Consider the following 7,437-nt stretch of genomic DNA (forward strand, 5'->3'; position numbering starts at 1 on the left):
AGACTTCAGCCCAAGCCTAAACATCTACACTGCAATTAAACAGCTTCCCAGACCGAGTCAGCTGGCACAGGCCAGCCTCAGGTGTCTAACTGCAGAGTAGACATACCCTTTGAGCTAACGGAATAACTCCATTACCAAGTAGCAGTAGTAGTTTCTTTCCCTCTGTGGATCAGCAGCTAGAGGGAAAGATAAGTTACGCTATGTGCCAGCATGTTCCACTGTAATATGTGTTTTTAGGCAATTAATGAATATTTACCAGCACAGTGTACTACATGATCCTCTTAATTGGGATGATAATTGAGGACCCAATCTTGCTAATTTTTATCTGTATGAATACTCCTTTCACACACTAATACTCCCATGGATTTCAAATAAATACATACGAGTACGGATGTTAGAAAGGATTGCAGGATTGGAACCTTAACTGGAATGTCTCTACTTCCACTGGTTTGTGCCAATTAAAAGGATTCTACTTGATCATAATGTTCTTCAGAATTAATTTTGTGTGTATATTTTTGGTAGCATTAATCCTTATGCCAAGTTTATAAATATTAGCATCCTGTTGAGATTACTGGCAAGAACTGTTTTCTTGAGAAGAGAATAAATAGCCGAGTCAAGTCTCTGTTTAATTTATTTTTTAAATGCTCTTAACAGACGTAAATTGTCTTTGTGGAAGCTGGTTTTTAAAGTACATATATAAAGATGTGCAGAAAATGTTACTTGTTTTTTATAATTATGACTGTAAGCATAACTGAGTGAGAAGAAGCAGAAGAAAACATATCACCATGACTATTGCTGCAATAAACTCTAGATTTGCAATATATTTGATGTAGACGATAACTAATATGCTAAAATGCAGGAAACAACAAATGTCACATTTTTCATTGTAAATAATTCCCAGAGTGTATCATAGTGAAGAATGAAACGATTGAGTTCTCACTTTTATTTAAGATAATGTATATGGAACTATCACGTGTGTGAACTTTCATAACACTGTTTCAACTGAAAGTCACAGTGTAAAAAAAAATCAGGTATTTAAATTGTTGACATTTTAATATATGTTTAGATATCTCATTGTCAAATTTAACGTTATGTCATGTTAGATGTCATGTGCTGGTAAAAAAAATGATTTGTTAATTGTATTGCATGCTGTTTTTTGTCTGATGAGAACCATCTTTTGCAATCCATGCAGCCAAAAATTCTTTAAACTTTTCTACTGCTTCCCACATTATCAGCTTTCTTAGAAAAAAATTACCGATCTTTTACTGCAGATAATAAAAGGGGATGTTTAGAAAGAATTTAAGTAAAACCCATTAGCCCACTCTTTATTAGTCAAAAGTAAAAGTAGTCTTTTTATTTTTCAGTACCTTGTCTACTTTTTTTGGATGATAAGTCACCAAAGTTTAGCACAACTATTCATATTTCATGCATGAGAGGCTTATTTTATTATTTATCATCACTTGAAATCTTTACTATAAGTTATCCTTTAAAAAAAAGTTGCATGTTCTTTAACTTCCTAAATCCTAAATTGTTAAAGACACCATTTGCTGAATCAGTGCCAAACTAGTCAGTTGCAAAGAAGTTGAAATATACTGTAACCCCCAGAAAAAAAATGTAGAATATAAAAATTCTAAAATAAAGCTATATTTCTCAGGTATTGTGTTTATGAACTATGTAATAGTACAATGCATGTTTTTTGCAATGATGGCAGGCAGAGGCATGAATACAAAAGAAAAATATCCCCCCTGATGGCACTGTTCATTAGTTAGTTGCTTGTTACATAAATGAGACAAGATGGATAAGGTCATATCTTTTATTGGACCAACTCTGTAGGTGAGAGAGACAAGTTTTTGAGAAGAACTCTGAAGAAGAGCTCTGTGGAGCTCAAAAGCTTGACTCTTTCAGACACAGAAGTTAGTCCAATAAAAGCTATTGCCTCATTTGCCTTGTCTCTCTCATATCCTGAGACCACCACAGCTACACCACTGCATTATATTAAGTGGCAGTTTACATAAGTGTAAGTTAATTGGGCCCCAATCCTGCAAAGATGTACAAATGAATTTGAAACAAATGACATGAAAATAAAATGCCTTTTTCTGAAAAGATTTAATTTCTTTTTGAGGAAGAAAACTTCTATAGAAACAAAAGCTGCGGGAAGAAGTGGTATTAAGACATTGTAAAAGGAGATGAAAAACCTCTAAAGGATATCTTCAAGTCTGAATATTATTAATTCGTTACTCTGTAGGCCAAAATGGCTCCTGCATGGAAATACCTTGCAATTCTGTAGACATGTTTTTAAGTGAATGTCTGATCTTCAGCTGAACATAATTCACCAACGCTACAAAGTATCTATCATGTCCATTATTTTATGGCAGAGATAATAATAATGATAGGTACATTTTAAAAATAGGGGGAGGATCTATATATGCAGTACATTTAATGTAACCTTTTCTTGTTTAGGTGGGGGGGGGTTGCCTATTCTACAATTTTGGAATGTAAAAATATTCATTTAAAATTAAAAAGCTTTTTCTTTTTAAAATTAAAATAGAAATACAAATATCTGAAGCCAAGAACTATTAGGCTAGTATCTTCAAATGGGCCTAAGCAAGTTAGGCAGCTGAATCCAATGGAAAGTGAATAAGAGTTGGGTGCTTAGTTCCTTTTAGATCCTTTTGAAAATTGCTGCTTCAAGTCCTACATCTTCTATCACTTTAAAATGATTCAATGGATGTTGAAATCTCAAAACAGCGTGCACTCATTTAGACCTTATGGGTCAGCTTTTATCTTAAAACAAAATGTTCTAACAGCCTTGTAACATTTCAGTGCAGGAAAATAGGAGACTCTAATGGAAATCCTGACAGATCCTTAATTATAGTAGTACAGAGAAGCACCACTACCATTTTGATGTACTCCTGTCAGTTGAAGAAATAGCCTGTTTTAAAGCACTGGAAGGCATTTGACCCCTCAGTATCTCAACAATACAGGGAATTTCAGGCTATTTGAGGCACTCTAAATACATGTCTTTTGTTTCCAGAAGAGTTACTGGAAATATTCAAATATTCATATTCAAGGGAATGGGCATCAATAATAACATCAACTATGTCTACCAAATTACCACTTCTGCTGTCCCTAATAATGCACTACAATGATAGTCAACTCCTTGAGTCTACTTGAGCGAAATCCTGTCCCTTTATTCTGCATCACCAAATGGTTGCTGCTATTTCTTCTTGCATCATCCTAATGTTGATTATTTCCAGAGATCCTGTCTGAAGTGGTTGGAGTAGACTATTTTAGTGTTTTGTGTACAAGCAGTAGTTCTTTTTATTCCAGAAGTGATTTTACTGGATGAAACATTCAATAGACTCTTATAAATAGAACCTGGTGTTGTGAACAAAATGTCCATTCTCATTTCATTGCTAATGCCACATTCTATTTAGCTTCAATGTTTTGCAATCTGGTTCTTCCCTCTGGGATGGGAGATATAAACAAACAATTATCTTTAAATGCATTTGGTGGTTTGGCAAACTCATTTTATCTTTCTTGATGTTATCTACATGAAGCAGGCATAGTTTCAACATTGGCTTAAATGATGTATAAAATAATTAGTAAAAACATATACTTTATATTGTTTTAATAAAACTAGAATGTAAAGGTAGAAAGGGCTGTACAGAATTGACAAATGGAAATCAATACTCAACTTGTGTGAGGAGTAACTTTCAAAAAGCGAATATAACAGGCCCTCAAACAAATTCCAGACTATCATGGAAATTTTGTTGATGAATTAAGTTCTCATTTTAAGCAGCAATGGCAGAAGGAACTTCAGGTGTTTATTTCTTATGCATATTCCCAAAAGCAGTGCATTACAATTTCACTGCATGCTATGTGTTTCTTAGCCCTCTCTGATGCTACTTGTTGCCTAGGTCCCAAAATATAACTCTAAATGGTAGCCAACCTGTCACGCTAATACCTTAAATCACTGTTTGAAAAGACAGAAAGGAGGCTAAGAATTAATTTCACAAAAGTAGATTTTAGGTCCAAATTTTTAAAGAAGTCCTCTGAGTCTAATGGGCAATTGTGTTTTTAGGACATTGCCATAGTCTTCAATGGGCTTTGGGTCAGGCCAATAAATAGCTTTTAAAATCGTATGTTCTGGATTTGTTCTGTTATAGCTTTTCACGCAAAGCAGAACTGTTCTGAGTGGCATGTAGCCTGGCTAATCTGTGGTACCTCCACTCATTTACAGTCAAGTTTTTCCTCACTTTGAGGATTTTTCATGTTGCTTTGCAGACAACACTTCTGCTTCATAATTTCAGAGCAATATCCTAAAGGAATAAATGCAAGGTCTTCTCTGCTTCAGGCTACAAGCTGTGAACTGGCGCTATGTCCATCCTGGCTAGTCAAGGCAAAGAGAGCGACATGATGTCTGTTTTGGAGGAGACTGTCAATGCTTCCAATGTTGTATGCAGTGTTATTGTAGTCATGTTAGTCCAGGATATTAGAGAGACAAAGTCAGGGAGGTAATAACTTTAATTAGTCCAACTTCTGTTGGTGAGAGAGACATGCTTTCAAGCTACACAGAGCTCTTCTTCAGGTTCTGGGGAAAGTATTCAGAGGGTCACAATTACATACAAGATGGAACAGATTGTTTAGAATAGATACCACATATTCTAAGGGACCATTCAAAGTGGATTGGCCTGTTAACACCTCTGCAGACACAGGAAAAAAAGGGAGAGAGAAGGGACAATGTGATGCTCAGAGTACCTTTCCCAGACCTGATGAAGAGCTCTGTATAGCTTGAAAGCTTGTCTCTCACCACCAGAAATTAGTCCAATAAAAGATGTTACCTCACCCACCTTGTCTCTCTAATGCTTCCAACAACAGCTAAATAAATAAATGACTACATACCGTTTTAGGGCCAAATCCTGCCCTCAGATATACAAGTGCAATTCATATTGACTTCAGTGGGCACTGCACATGGGTACATGAAACCGAATTTATCCCTTTGAGTCTGCACTTTCAGGAGAGATATCTCCCAGATGACACCAATTTATTTATGTAAATTTATCAAGCATTTGTGCAAACTTGCAAGCAATACTACATATTTTATAAAACTTATACAAATAAACCAATGGATTAATTTCCTTAAAATGCCCCCAGCCCCAAAAGTTCTCTTCCTCTCATATGTACAAAACCTTTCCCTCTTACTGCAAACAAATTTCTTCTTCCTCAGCCTGCTAATGCCATATACTACATTATTCAGATAAAGTTACAAATAGTCTTTCTTAACTGACCGCCAACAATTTGAGAGAATTTGCCTAAACACAGCTACTCTGAAAACTTCCCCATCACCTTCTAATTTAAGATACACAAAGTAAATAGAATTCTACATATTACATCGGAAATATAAAATATAGGTATTTCACTATCTTTTATGGGCTTCCAACAATCATAACATATGGCTTATCAAAATAACAGCCTCAGCAATATTTAAAGAGGAGAAATACAATACGATTGAACTCATATGAAATGCTTTCCTGGAGGAGTTGCCATTAATAAATAACTTGGAAATTCTGAAAATTAAAAAAAAAAGCAAGTCTGTAGTACAACCGTATATTGTATAACATTACAGGTGAGTGCAGTAATTTAAAAACAGAAACATGAAGACAAGCCTTCAAAATCATGGTAAACACTATTTGTGTACTTGATCCAAAACCCAGTGAAATCTTTGAGAGCCTTGCCTTTGACTTCAATGGGCCTTGGATCAGGCCAGGAATGAATGAATACGTCTAGTCAGTAGGGACTGTGGATAACCCACACGTGTAGCTTATCCAACTAAATAGCTAAAAAGCTTCTATAACAGTCAAAAGATTGATTTTCCCTCCTCTATACATATAGTTATTATGTGTGGGTCCTTAAGACAGTCTTGAGAGTTTCATATCAAGAAGATATGTGAGGCTATTTCAATTCAGGTTTAGTTTGTACATGATCCACATATACTTGTGGATTAATATTCTTAGAAATCGGATTACAACATTAAGGCCTTGATTCTACAGACACTTATGCATGAGATCCCATGAGATTGCTCACATGATTAAAGCTAAGTGTATATATAAGTGAAGGTGCAGAATCGGGGCCTTACTCTAAGAAATAAATTGCTACAAATATATAAAAGATATAAATATATATAAAAATATAAATTTTATATCATTAGGAGAAAAAGAAATGGTCACTCTTGCCGCTGTTGTCCTTCAAGATATATTGTATATGTCCATTACACTAGGTGTGTGTGTGTGTCGTCCACCAGTGCTGGAGAGTTTTCCCTAGTGGTACCTTGCCCTGAGTGATTAGGGAAGGAGTGTGGGTCACATAATGGATATATGCAACTAGGGTGACCAGATGTCCCCATTTTATAGGGACAGTCCCGATTTTTGGGTCTTTTTTTTATATAGGCTCCTATTACCCACCTGTCCCGATTTTTCACATTTGCTGTCTGGTCACCCTATATGCAACATATCTTGAAGTACAACAGTTACAAGAGGTAAATGTTTCTTCTTCGAGTGCTTGAATATGTCCACTACACTATGTGATTCCCAAGCAGTTTCCAATGGAGGTGGGGAGTCTCATTGGAAGAGGGGCTACAGGACTGCCTTCCCCATACTCAGATCATTCCCTAGCTGCGGTAGAAATTGCATAATGTCTAGCAAAGGTTTAAGCTGAAGACCACGTTGCTGCTCTGCAGATGTCCATGATAGGGACATTTTCCATCATTGTCCTGGAGGCTGAGCATGCTCTGACTGAATGTGCAGGCAGCTTTTCAGGAGGCATGATGCCTTTGGTCTTGTAGCACATGACAATACAGCTGGTGATTCACTTGGACAGCTGTTCCCCAGTTACAGGATGCCCTCTCATTCATTCTGCAGAGGAGATGAACAGCTGTGAAGAGACCAGAAAGGTCTCTGATTTATCCAGATAAAAGGCCAGTTCTTGGTGAATATCCAAAGTGTGGAGCTTTTGTTCATCTTCAGGAGCATGTGGCTTTGGCCAGAAGGCTGATAAATATATTGATTTGTTGAGGTGGAAATCAGACACTACTTTGGAGAGAACCTTGGGTGTGGGCTTTCCTGTACCTTGCCTTGTAAAAAACACAATGGATGGAGGATCTATTTACAGGGCACATAACTCTCTTACTTTCCTCACTGAGGTGTTGGCTGTTAGAAAGGGCACCTTTGCTGAGCGGTACAATAATGAACAGGAGGCTTTCACTTTGAAAGGGGGACACATAAGGACTGGTAACACTGAGGCTTGTTCTACACTAACAACTTATGTCGGTATAGCTATGTTATTGAAGGGTGTGGAAAATCCACATTCCCGAGCAACACAGTTATGCTTGCCTGACTCCTAGGGTAGACAGCCCCATGTTGATAGCAGGGTTTCTCC

This window comes from Malaclemys terrapin, chromosome 7 (genome assembly GCF_027887155.1).
Source record: "Malaclemys terrapin pileata isolate rMalTer1 chromosome 7, rMalTer1.hap1, whole genome shotgun sequence".
Lineage (NCBI taxonomy): Eukaryota > Metazoa > Chordata > Testudines > Emydidae > Malaclemys > Malaclemys terrapin.